Raw genomic sequence first — 13,221 nt, 5'->3', positions numbered from 1 at the left:
GGATCAGCGTCCCTCGGTTGGCGCGAGTGACGTGATCTCGTTCGGTGCTTTTGAGGAGGAGCTATTAGATGACAGCATGTCTCTAATAGCGTCAGACGCAGAGGATATCTCGGGCTCTACCATCAACCCCGCCCCCTCCTCGTCTGCCGAGCCCAGCGAAGCAAAGCCAGGGATGGATGCCGAGCTCTTCCGCATCATCGCTAAGGCCATTGATGAGCTGGGTTTGGAGTGGTCTACGCCGGAGGAGCCCACTCGTAGTCGTCTGGACGAATGGTTCCTGCCGGGGCGCCGCACGGCCCCTCGTCAGCGAGCTTCTCCGTTTTTTCCGGAGGTCTATGACGAACTCACGAAGTCGTGGCGTGCTCCGTATTCGGCCCGACTCCGCTCTAACTCTTCTTCTGCTCTCTCCTCAGTGGATGGCGCCGAAGAGAAGGGCTACGAGAGGTTGCCCCCTCTTGACGAAGCTGTGGCTGCGCACCTTTGCCCGCCCTCCGTCATCGGATGGAAAGCAAAGGCTGCTCATCCCTCCAAGCCGTGCAGGACGACTTCCGTCCTCGCTGGACGAGCATACTCCTCCGCTGGGCAGGCCGCCTCAGCGCTTCACTCCATGGCTGTGCTCCACATCTTTCAAGCCAAACTCCTCCGGTCCATGGACGAGTTCGGGCCTGATCCCGCAGTTTTTAAAGAACTGCGCAGCGCCACCGACCTGGCTTTAAGAGCTACAAAGGCTACAGCACAGTCCATTGGGAGGTCAATGGCCAACTTAGTGGTGTTGGAACGCCACTTATGGCTAAACCTCATGGAGATTAAGGAGGCTGACAAGGTCCCCTTCCTCGACACACCGGTCTCCCCTGCTGGGCTCTTTGGACCTGCCGTCGAGGGCTTTGCAGAGCGATTCACCACGGCTCAGAAGTCGTCCCAGGCTATGCGACACTTCCTGCCTAAACGGTCCAGCTCTGCAACGGCCACCAGTCGCCCCAAGCCTGCTCCAGCGCAACAGCCAGCTAAACCTGCGCCGTCGCCCGCTCAGCCTACAAAGAAGCCTGAGCCTCGGCAGCACTCCCGCTCGGCCAAACGCTACCCCTATCCAAAGCGTCAAGGACCCCGGCCCAGGCTGACCCTGGACCCTGCGCCTCCGGCGTCGTCCTGATCCGATAGGAAGAAAGAGGAGGGGTCAAGGTCCCACAGACGCTGGACCAACCCCAAAACGCCCTCTGTTATGCCTTCAAGCACCCCGTTCAGTTCTGGGTGCCAAGGCAAACCGGTTTGTTGCAAAACCTGTTGTGAATCACAGGCCCTTTCCAGAAGTGCCTTCACATACAGCCGCTGTTATAGCGAGAAAAATAAAAAAACAAACATTTTCAAAAAGGGAGCAAATTTCCTCTTCCAAATACCAGGTGCGTCGAGTTCCCGCGAGGCGACTCACCACCCGCGCTAATCCAACCCCTTTCCACACGGGCCAAGGCCTGGCGGGCCATCCCCGGAGTGTCACAGTGGGTTCTGGGGATTATAGAAAGAGGTTATACACTTCAATTCGCTCGGTACAGCGGCAGGGTCCCCACCTTAGTGCGGAGCAGCAACGCACACGTTCTGCGAGCCGAGGTGCAGAAAATGCTGGCAAAACGAGCTATAGAAATAGTTCCCCCAACTCAGAGCGAGTCAGGCTTCTACAGCCGTTATTTCCTCGTCCCCAAGAAGGATGGCGGCCTCCGGCCCATTCTCGATCTCAGACGTCTGAACCGCGCCCTCATGAGACGGCTATTCAGAATGACTACAGTGAAGCAGATCCTCTCGCATATTCACCCAGAGGACTGGTTCTTTTCGCTGGATCTGAAAGACGCTTATTTTCACATCCAGATAGCCCCCCATCACAGACGATTCTTGAGATTCGCCTTCGAGGGTGTGGCTTATCAATACACGGTCCTGGAGTTATCGCAGCTGCTAATAGCAGCTCCGTGGCCTATTCCCCTGAGGCGAGACCTCCTCTCCCAGGCGAACAGAACGATCTGGCACCCCCAGCCCAAGCTGTGGGACCTGCATCTATGGGCACTCGATGGGACTCAGTAGATCTCCCCGAGAATGTCCTGAACACCATTGAACAGGCTAGAGCCCCGTCCACGAGACGCCTCTACGCCTCTAAATGGTCGGTTTTCTCTGCCTGGTGTCAAGCCCGTGGTAAAGACCCGACAACATGAGACATATCAGTGATATTGTCATATCTACAGGAGCTGCTGGATAAGGGCCGCGCCCCTTCCACACTCAAAGTCTACGTGGCAGCTATAGCAGCTTCTCACAATCCTATAGCCGGACAGTCGGTGGGCCGGAACAACCTGGTTGTCCGTTTTCTGAGGGGATCTCGGAGGCTCAATCCGCCCGACCCCTCACAGTCCCTGCATGGGACCTGCCCACGGTCCTGAGAGCCCTTAAGGGCCCTCCTTTTGAGCCACTACAATCTGCAAGCTTAAAAACACTGTCGCTCAAAACCGCTCTGCTACTAGCGCTAGCATTGGTAAAGCGAGTAGGTGACTTGCAGGCTCTCTCTGTAAACCCTGCCTGTCTTGAGTTTGGGCCTAACGACTCTAAGGTCGTCCTAAAACCAAAACACAGCTATGTCCCTAAGGCGCTCTACACTCCGTTTAGAGCCCAGGTTATTACGCTCTCTGCGCTCCCCTCTTCTGAGGAGGACCAAGAGCTCAACCTTCTCTGCCTAGTCAGGGCATTGAGAATGTACATCGAGCGTTCCACGCCATTTAGGCAGACGGAACAACTCTTTGTCTGCTTTGGCGGCCGCACCAAGGGGTCTCCGGTCACAAAGCACAGAATATCTCGATGGTTAGTTGACGCTATCGCACTAGCATACTCCTCCCTGGGCCTCCAGAGCCCCATTGGAGTGAGAGCTCATTCCACGAGAGGCGTGGCCTCTTCTTGGGCGTGGTCTAGTGGTGTGTCTATGGCAGACATTTGTGCGGCGGCCGGCTGGGCCTCGCCGTCCACATTTGCGAGGTTCTATAGCTTGGATGTCCCAGCCTTACAGGCTAGGGTTCTCTCTGCTTAGATGGCACACACCTGTCTTAAAGCGGTCCCCTCAGGCATTGCCTGATTCTCCAAGAACGCTCTTGGCCCCATTCCTGGTGCTGAGGCTGTACTTATGACCGTTGAAACGATTTCTAGGCTGGACTGACCTCTGAAGAATTCGGTCCTCATGCCTCCTGCAGAATGCTTCCTGCTCATAATTGGTCCCTCTGAGCCTTACTGCTCAAGGCCAGTTTTATGGTTGTCGTTTCTCTTCATGGCATGGCGGGATTGTATTTGTTCCCCATAGCGTCTAGCGACGAGCCATAGCAGTACCACTGACGAGCCATTGGTTCGTTTTTTATTACTGCACGAACCAATGGCCGTGCAGTCACACTGCGTGATTGAAAAAGTCTTCAGTCCTCGGAGAAAAAGGAGTTTTTCCCCATAGCGTCTAGCGACGCAGTACTCGTTCCCGTATCTAAGGGAATCGAGGTTACTTTAGTAACCGAGTACGTTTCTTCCCTTCTTCCACAAGGCCCCGTCATCTGCAAACAGTGATCTTCCAATCCCAGGCCCTACATCTGAAAAAACATCATTAATCATGATAATAAAGAGCAGAGGACTAATAACACTACCCTGAGGGGTTCCATTTTCTACCATATAACTACCAGATAATTCTTTGCCAATTCTCACCTGAATAGAGAGTCCATACAGGAAATCCACATATCATACGCTTTCTCAACGTCAAGGAAGACTGCCACCACTGATTTCCTATTAACCTGGGTTAGATTAATTCATTATTAGATTAAATAATTAATTCCGCTGTGTGCAGTGGGAAAAAGAGTTTTTCATTGTCTATATTCTCTTGTTTGTGTATCTGTGTAGTATAAATTGTGTTCAGTAGTGTTTATAAAAGCCAAGTGTGAAATGATTGAGTTATTAACTTCCAAAAAGGACAGTTCATGGAAGTCTGTTTAGCTGGAGTGCCTAAACTCTTGACAGCCTAATTGTTTGTTGTTTAAAGAACAACAATATTTACGATTGTGATTATAATCACAAAGCATGGGAAGACTTCATCAGCAAAGATAAATAATGGGCGAAAACCAGACTGTGTCCAAATAACACAGAAGTACTGAAAAGTGACAGCAACTCAATATTCACATTGAAGACCCCATTTTCACAAAAAACGACCGCAGAGACTTTCACAAAGCCATGCTGCGACTGCTTGAAAACAGACACCAGCACTAAAGTGCAAAAAGGTTCATAAAACCTGCACAGTTGGACCATTAAGATTAAATGTAACATCTGCCTTGGCCAGATACATCACCTGACATGAAAATGATCAAACCACTGTGGGCAGTTTTGGAGAGAAACAGTAATAATCTGATTCTCTCCTTCAGCATCTCTAAAGCAATTAGTAGATTTTCTAATCGACCACATTCTACTGGAGACTATTTAAAAGTTGTGTGAATCTATTCTAAGAACTTTGGAAGTTGTATTAAGGACAAATGGTGGTTAAACACCTTAATAATGAAATATTACCCATAATATTTCCCAGATGTTCACATTAGTTTTTCCAAACCAAGTTGTAAGTGTATATAATCTAAACAATAATTTAAATTTACAAACTAACAAACTTTAACTATACACTAAACATATTACATACAGGGCTGAGATGAGGGAGGAAGAAGTGCTAAAAAGCAAATCAAAGGTGGTTATGTGACCAGGATGTGAAGCCATAAGTCATATCCATATCCTATCCTCTCCATGAACTGACATGGAGAGGACAGGATATCAGATAAATCTTTTATCATATTTACAGTTGCTTGAGGGCAAAATGAACTGAACTACTGGGGTGGTGATTGGGGTGGTGATGGCCCAGTGGATAAGACACATGCCTTTGGTGTGAGAGACCCGAGTTCGAATCCACTGTGAGACACCAATGTGTCCCTGAGCAAGACACTTAACCCCCTAGTTGCTCCAGAGGCGTGCGACCTCTGACATATATAGCAATTGTAAGTCGCTTTGGATAAAAGCGTCAGCTAAATGAATAAATGTAAAATGTACTGAACAGCATACACTAGAACACACACAGAAAGGCAGATCTTTTGTTTCATTAACATCAGAAACTGCAATAAATGAATAAATAAATAGTGTTGACCTCAGTCTATAACTTTTAAGGAACTGCTCAGTAAATCTCAGCATGGCATAAGCCGATCAAAACTTCATTGTGTTTATTTGTTAAAACATCACGGCAGTTGAAACAATGACTTTGTTGGAGAAGAGACCCTAAATGACAGTAACAGGAAACCATCCTGATGATAAAACATTTTGAGACACTCATGAATAATGAGGGTAAAGGTCAAGAGTTTATAAAAGATAGTAGTTGGTCAGGCCCAAAGTATCTTTTATTACACACTACAAATCTGCCTATAAAGTACATGTTGTGAAATAAAAATCGAACTGAACCCCTTCTACTAGTTGCTGGAGTAGTGTCTTTCTTAAATGACAGCAAGCCATGAACTCTGTTACACAGAGATGTTCGCATTATAGCTCCACCAGACATGTAGGCTGTCACGTGATGCACGAGAATATAAGTAACTTTGTTTTATTTACAAAAATAAGTTTGCATTCCTCTGCCTTCTCTGAACAAGACTTCCATAGATCTTTGTTGGCAATGATCAATACATATGTAAACCCTATTTAGGTTATCATTTACAAATATTTATATAAAATTTGTACAACACAAATTGCAACATTTTCCCTGTACAAGAGCAGTGATACATCCACATCGAATGAATCACAATTTAACAAATTGTGCAAAATAAGGAAAACAAAAACATCCATCAACATAACTTAAAGGCATTTGGCGGGTATTTATATCAAAGATAAAGCTTATGTTCAGTATCAATATCCATGAAAACAAAACTGCTATGACCACTTTTATTTGTACACGGCTAAAATCTCTGACAGATTCATGCTCCACTTCACAACCTGAATTTGTCTTTTAAAGTGCATGCAATAATACCAGTAACTCTGACAGAACTGATTCAATGTAATAAATACACTTCCTGATAAAACTAATGCCAATTAATTTAGGATATTGAACAATAAATACAATTTTTGTGTTTTTTCTTTTTTGACCTTTTTCTAAGTAAAAAAGAAATAAAGTGTGGGTTCCACAATATGAACTTAATTAAATGCTCTTTATGTATTCTCCATATTTGAAAATCAGACACTGCTTCAAAATCTGCTTCTGCGTAAAGTTTTCATCAACGGTTGTCACATTCTCTGTGATACATACAAAACAGCTAATAGCCACGGTGAAGACGCAGGACACATTCTACAGTCGCAATGTCCTTTGATGACACCAAAGGCATTTCACACTTCATATCCACCTTACATGATGGGATCGTACTTAACATATCAAAGTGCTTACTTGTAATAAAATATCCTGAATTACTAATTTAATACCAAAAGTGGGACAATGGCATGGAGAAAAGGTCAGTTTGTCTAGATATTTCTTCTTTATGAGCTCAGTGATGCATCACCAAACCACTTTTGTGTCTGTGGCTGTTTAGTTTCTCCTCTCAGAATCTCAGCAAAGTTCTCACAGCCGATATGAGTTATAAGATATTGATCCAGCATTGTCACTGTTTGGGTGATCTTGGTAAATCCAACAATCAGGGACAGTGCAGGCACAATGTGTCCAAGGACATCAGTGTTGAACAGTCCCTTTGACCTCTGTTGGATCATCTGGCCTCATCCTTGGGAAAGTCAAATGAGGCCAATCTTCCGAATCCTAGCCGCGCGCTCTCCATATCAAACATGTCCAGTTCTCGCTCCTGACGCTCAAATAAATGCTTGATTTTTTTCAGTTGGTTCCTTATGAAGTGAGGCCAGCTCTTCTTCAATCTGGGGGCAGAGGTGTTGGCAGACTGTTTACTAGGGATTGCAGGTATGATTTATTTACCTATCCTATGAATTTACTGTAAATAATAAAAAAAACAGCTCACCTTCTGTTCCAAGTGAGCCCGGCGTAAGGACGCCTTCTGTTCCAACTTCTGCACCTCACGCTCATGTTGGGCCTCCATCTGCGCCTTCGTTTTGTTCTGGTAGGCATCGAGGAGCTCCATCTCCTGATGCAGCTGCTGCCTTAAAGCCTGACATTCAGCCTCCTGCTCTTCATCTAAACGTAACTGGGAGAGTTTCATGCTGCAGTTATTATCTGATGGGGTTTATTTTATTGTTTGATAATTAAAAAATCATTTTCATTACTGGAAATAAAATAAACATTAACTGAAATAAAAAATATATTTTATTTCATCTAGGGTACTATAATTACTAAAACTAAATAAATTAAACCTAAAAATGCAACAAAAGGACTAAAACAATTGAAATGAAAACAGAAAATACAGAAATAGTCAAATTTGAAATAATAAAAACTGTAATAGTAGCTATAGATAGAATTGCTTAATGAGTCGTCTTTTATAGTAGTTAACAGTGATTAAAAACAATATTGCTCATATAAACAGCAATATAAGACTTAACAATAAGATCAGTTTTCATTTGGAAAACTGGTTGTGGAAGTAGAATTTTTGGCTTAGTTGTGGAAATTCATTTCCCTCCATAGCCACTAGAGGGAACCTCACAAACGGTCTTGGCCAGTAGCTGCTGCTTGTCACTGGTAAGAGAATTGTGAGAAAAGACCTTCTGACCGAATATGAAAACAATTTCTATTGTATCAGGTTCTCTCCACTTCCAAAGAAGCAATGTGTTTTTTGTATGTGTGTGTAAACCCTAAACTAATTTACTCAGCGAGTACTGTATGTTTCAACACATTCATCAGGTTACAGGATCTAAGATTCGGGTTTATAACCTTTTCATGCACAAAGTGTGTGGTTTCACCGTTAAAAGGATGTTTCCCTCTGGTGACTGTGTACTTTACCGATTGAGAGGCCATCATCTCAGTAATGCTTTGCTCATATTGTTCTGCCAGCTGTGCAAGTTTGAGGGTCAGTTCCTCCTTCAGAGACTTCAGGATGGCTTTGTGGTCACTCTTGGGGGAGACCTCCAGCTGATGGTTCCTCAGAGCTGTGTACTGCTTATTTTGCACCTTACACGTATCTTGGAATTGCTTTTTGATCTGCATTTCCAATGTCTGTAATGAGAGGATTTTAATGCATCATAGAAAAGGCTAAATACAATTGTGCTTTTGGCTTTTCTATTGTCATCTCTTTTTCATGTCCATATTCTTACCTTTATATTTTACATTAGTTCTACCTACCATTACAATTTGTGCAGTTTACCTTAAGGTTCCTGGGCTGCTGTCGGCGTTCCAGTGCATGCTTCCTGTGAAGCTCCCTCTGGCGTCGACTGTTGTACTCCTCCTGGTTCTCCAACTCAGTTTGATGCTGGTGGCTCATCAGCTCAAAGCGTAGCCTTTGTAAGGTTTGTAGTTGCCGTTGTTCCAACTCTTGGGTGTACTCATCCTGCCTGATCATCAATGCATGCTCCATTTCTTTTTGTGTCTTCTTCTTGTTAAGTTCCTTTAACACAAAGAGCAAGTCATTTATGATTAATATTTAAAAAAGGATAAGGTTTTTAAAAAGAGCTTTGTGTTTTTGTTGTTGTTTTTTGTGAACATTTCATACTTGAAATAGCAGAAGATACTGTGATCAACTCCATATATCACTATACTGTATATTATATACACACGCTGCCTTTCAACAGTTTGGGGTCAGTAAGTTTAGTTTTTGAAAGAAATTAATACTTTTGTTCAGCAAGGATGCAATAACTTACTTCAAAGTAATGGTAAAGACTTTAATGTCAATAATACAAATACAAATAACATACACCCAAACGTTTGAACGGAAGTGTATATATATATATATATATATATATATATATATATATATATATATATTTCTTCAAACAATAACCTGGATATCACTCAGAGTTCTAAATAAAACCTCAAAATTCACAAGAACAAAACAATGTGCTTAAGACATTCTTTGTTGTGACTCATATTATTTCTTGCCTCCCGCATTTGCTCTTGTTCAAACTCGTGCTTCTTGATAAGGCTTCTTCTTTTTAGAGCACGGCAACTCCTTTCGTAAACCAGTCTTTGCTGGTTCAACAGCTGGGCCTCCTCCTCAGCCTGGGAGCGCTGCATTGATTCCTTATGCTGTGACAAGCGCTCCTGTTTCTCCTCTTTTGGTGTATCGGCGTCTTCATTCATTTCCTATTGTATGTAGAACAAATTAGATGATTTTTACTTCAATAATAGAATATAGCCATTTATAGGTAATATGAAAAATTTGTCTGATGTTGTTAAGGGCCCTGTGACAAAGAAGGCCCTCTAAAAATTCTCATTGGGCCCTGAACAGTGGGGCGCATACATACAAACGTGTCCTGAGTTTGTACTGTGTTCTGTGAATTTATTGACTGTACTGATCTCACCTCTTTCATTCTTTCTCTGCATAGTCTGTACTGCTTTTTCTGTGTGTCCAAGAAGGTGGTCAGTTCCTTCTTCTGCTGGACCAAGATCTGTTGCTGGATTCTTTTTTCCTCAGCTGCCGAGGCTTTCAACTTTGAGGGACAAAAGAAATAACATCTGGTTTTGCAGCATTAACCACTTACAAATTAATCATCTAGGCCCAAAGGAGGATTAATATCACAAAATTTCACTGTGGTCAGCTATGCATTAGTAAACTCATAATATTTTGTCATTTCAATCAAATCCACTTATCAGTCTAAGACTACTAGTGAAAATCTGTATTTATTTTAGTTATTACAATTTATGAAAATACATTTGAACTGCAGAACGTCTTTCACCTTCTGTTTTAATCACAGCAGTGCTCAAGCTGCATGAACTACACAAGTTTGTGTAAACCTTATGTTCATGTTCTCCAACATGACTTGAGATGGAAGCAAGAACATCTGACTGCCTGTACAAAGGAGTTCATGTGATTGTTTGATAATACTAATTTCTGGAAACAGTTAAATATTTCATAATAACTTTAATTCATAACATTTCATTGTTCTACATCTTTCAAAATGTTAAAACTTTCTGTTTATTTCCAAGTTGAAATTAGATTTTGCATTCCAGGGTTTGAATGCCTCTGGACCCCATGGCTTGTTCACCATATATATCGACTTGCAGACAAAAATGTGACATCCTGTAAACTTTTCATGACCCTGGCCACAAAGTTTAAAGTAGGAGCACACACCTCCTTGTCCAGTTGTGCAGCTTGCTTCTTGGCCAGCCGCTCCAGTTCAATGTAGGTGTTATTGGCCTGGGTCTCCACTTCTTTCTGCAGCCGGAGCTTGTGCTCATCCATCTCGGCCTTTAGCCTGTTCTCCAGGGCAATCAGCTGCTTCTGGTGCTGCCGCCGCATGCGCTTATACCCTGACATCTGCTCGCGCTGCACAACTTCCTGCTCATGCTCCTGGATCTGCTCACTGACCTGCAAACACACAGTGTGTTGGGGGTCAAAGGTCAGGTAGGAAGCAAGAAATTTAGTATTTATGCTCTCTTTTCGACTTTTAAAGCATAAGATGAATTGTAAGATCTTTAGATAACTGCAAGTTAGAAGTTTTCTTTAACCTTATAATGACCAGTTCTGTAAAGTAAGTGACTTTCTTGTCATTTCTTTAATATTACTATTTACTCAGAATTTTTAAAAATATAAAAACATGCAACCATATATCAATTATTATATAACCAATAAAAATTAGTGCAATATGTAGAGCGATTATGTATATAATGATCTGCATTGTTTGATATACTAGGCCTTTACATTTTCTATAAAATATTTTCAGTTTCAATACCCCAGTGAAAAAAGTATACTTTATTGTATTTGTAATATATTCCCTGTTTTAATAGTGCATTGCAAATATACTAAAAAATTTTTTTAAATCTTTTAAAAATATATTAGCATCATGCTTTTGCCTATTTTCACAATACAACTTTTAACACTATAAAAATAAAAAAATATTTGTAATTTTGTATATTTTCCAAAAAATATATATTTTACAAAAATATACTTGAATTGAAAGTATATTTATTTGCACTTTACTTAAATATATTTTATGAATATTTTTAATGGTGCGTTGAAAATGATCATTGTAACGATGCATTGAAAGTATACTTTCAAAGCACATTATTAAATTACCTGAAGTTATAGTATGTTTTAAGTTAATTTTTAAGTTCACTTCTTCATGCTTGGAATTCACTTCATTAATTGGGCATACATTGCTTTCAGAAAGTAATAAAAGCAATAACTAAAGAAAATAAAGCGATTGCATTATAAAGTGTACAGTCAAATATATTGCAAGGCCAAAAACTGAATTTCACTCACTCTGCATTAATATTATATCACTGGATTATTATAACATATCATTATACATTTTATGGAGAAATAAAGCTGAAAAACAACAATTGGCATTGATATCTGTATAAAGCTGCACAAGTAGTTCCCCAGGAATGCATTTTTAGTCTCTTTCAATATTGTTTGGAAGTGGAATGACATACAGTTTGTCCTTAGACCTAATAATTACACGATTACATTTGATTGATTGTGGATGGACAGCAAATACATTATGAGACACTATGTAAATGTTCAGTATTTAGCTGAACATCTCTAAGAAAAAAAATGTATTCCACATTGTACTCAACTGATAGAGAATCACATAAAGACAACTTGCTGTAGTAGGCCTATTTCACATAATAATAAAACAATAATAGGCTACAATATGATTCGTTAACACGTAAGCTACCTATCCGTGGGCACGATTTGTTAAACCGAGGGAACAGTGTCGGCTCCGTAATTAGAGATCTTTAGTCATCCAAATCCCTGACAAAATATTAGCCTATAAACTTACCCAGCAAACACTGGTCTGACGGCAACGTCGTCCCTGGCCAAAAATAGTTGCGGTAGGATGACATAAATATGTAAAAATATGTAACACAGAATATTTCCTAAAAATGCATTCAGATACGTTTGTACATAGTTCTCTGGGGTTGCATGTATAATTGTTACTTTGACTTTTAGCTACGTGTAGTTCAATATATACATATATATACATATATATATATATATATATATATATATATATATATATATATATATATATATATATTTTTTTTTTTTTAATTTTTTTTATTGAATGCTTGAAAACAACAAAAACAATAACAATTGTCATCGTCAAAACAACAATACAACAACCGCTCGGGGATATTCAGTTTTTCAGCCCAAAGGAAGTGCCAAGTCCTTCAAGTCATTGTTCTTATCGCTTTCAAGTTTGTGGAGAACTCAAATAGAATCAAAATAAATGTTCATTTCAATTTTAATCTTAAAAAAAAAAGGTTTGCATTTAGAAAATTTACATTTATGCATATGATATTTAGCTAACAGGAAAATAAGGTTTATAAAATAAGCATCACTTTTTTTTTTCCACATTCATGAAAGACAAAAAATGACATTTCTATAAGTAAACTCAAAATTAGGATTCACATAACACTTGATAAAGTCAAGAATGTCACACCAAAATGATGTTGTGTAAGAGCAATTCCAGAATAAATGTAAAGATGTTTCATTGTTTTCTAAACAGAAAGAACAGTTGGTATTAATATCATTATCCGGGTAAATTCTATGAATCAACTTAAATGCAATTTCTCTCATTTTGTTAGTAATTAAATATTTGTGAGGTAATGATCAAACTTTCTTCCAGGGAATATCACTTACTAAACCATTCCAATAAGAGATTACATAAGGCACAGAAATAGACTCCATCTGAAACAAAACTCTAATTTTCTTATTGTTTTTTGACTTGGATGACGAAAGGCACTGTTTTCTATAAATGTTTTACAAAGATCCACTGAGTGACATGAGATTGGAAAAGAAAGACCTCTAAAAAGCATGAGAAGTCCATGTGGCACAGCATCAGCAACAACTGCAAACTCTTTCGGACTAACAGGAATTCCATGCTTAGCTAAAAACTCAGAGTAATTACAGATTGAACCATTTTGATTGAAAAGTTGAGATACAAAAATAATACCATTTTTAAACCAATTTTCAAAACAAAAGATATTTGTGTTTATACAGTAGATTCTAGTTATTCCAGATTAGATACGAGTGAGGTGTAAAATTGTGTTTAAAAATGAGGGACCAAGCCAACAACATTTGCCTATGAAACAGAGAT

General features: G+C 40.6%; 1 pseudogene across 1 annotated transcript; it reads right to left on the bottom strand.

The window, feature by feature from the left end:
• Positions 1-6,767: 6,767 nt before the first annotated feature.
• Positions 6,768-10,469, bottom strand: LOC306871012 (serine/threonine-protein kinase TAO3-like; annotated as a pseudogene). Its single transcript has 7 exons — positions 10,248-10,469; positions 9,478-9,606; positions 9,056-9,259; positions 8,325-8,564; positions 7,964-8,176; positions 7,032-7,214; positions 6,768-6,930 (listed from the first exon to the last, which is right to left on the bottom strand). The product of its transcript is annotated as a serine/threonine-protein kinase TAO3-like (transcript).
• Between the last annotated feature and the right edge of the window lie 2,752 nt (positions 10,470-13,221).

This window comes from Barbus barbus (genome assembly GCF_936440315.1).
Source record: "Barbus barbus genome assembly, chromosome: 6".
In the NCBI taxonomy this organism is placed as follows: Eukaryota; Metazoa; Chordata; class Actinopteri; order Cypriniformes; family Cyprinidae; genus Barbus; species Barbus barbus.
This window is presented reverse-complemented; position numbering and strand designations above follow the sequence as displayed.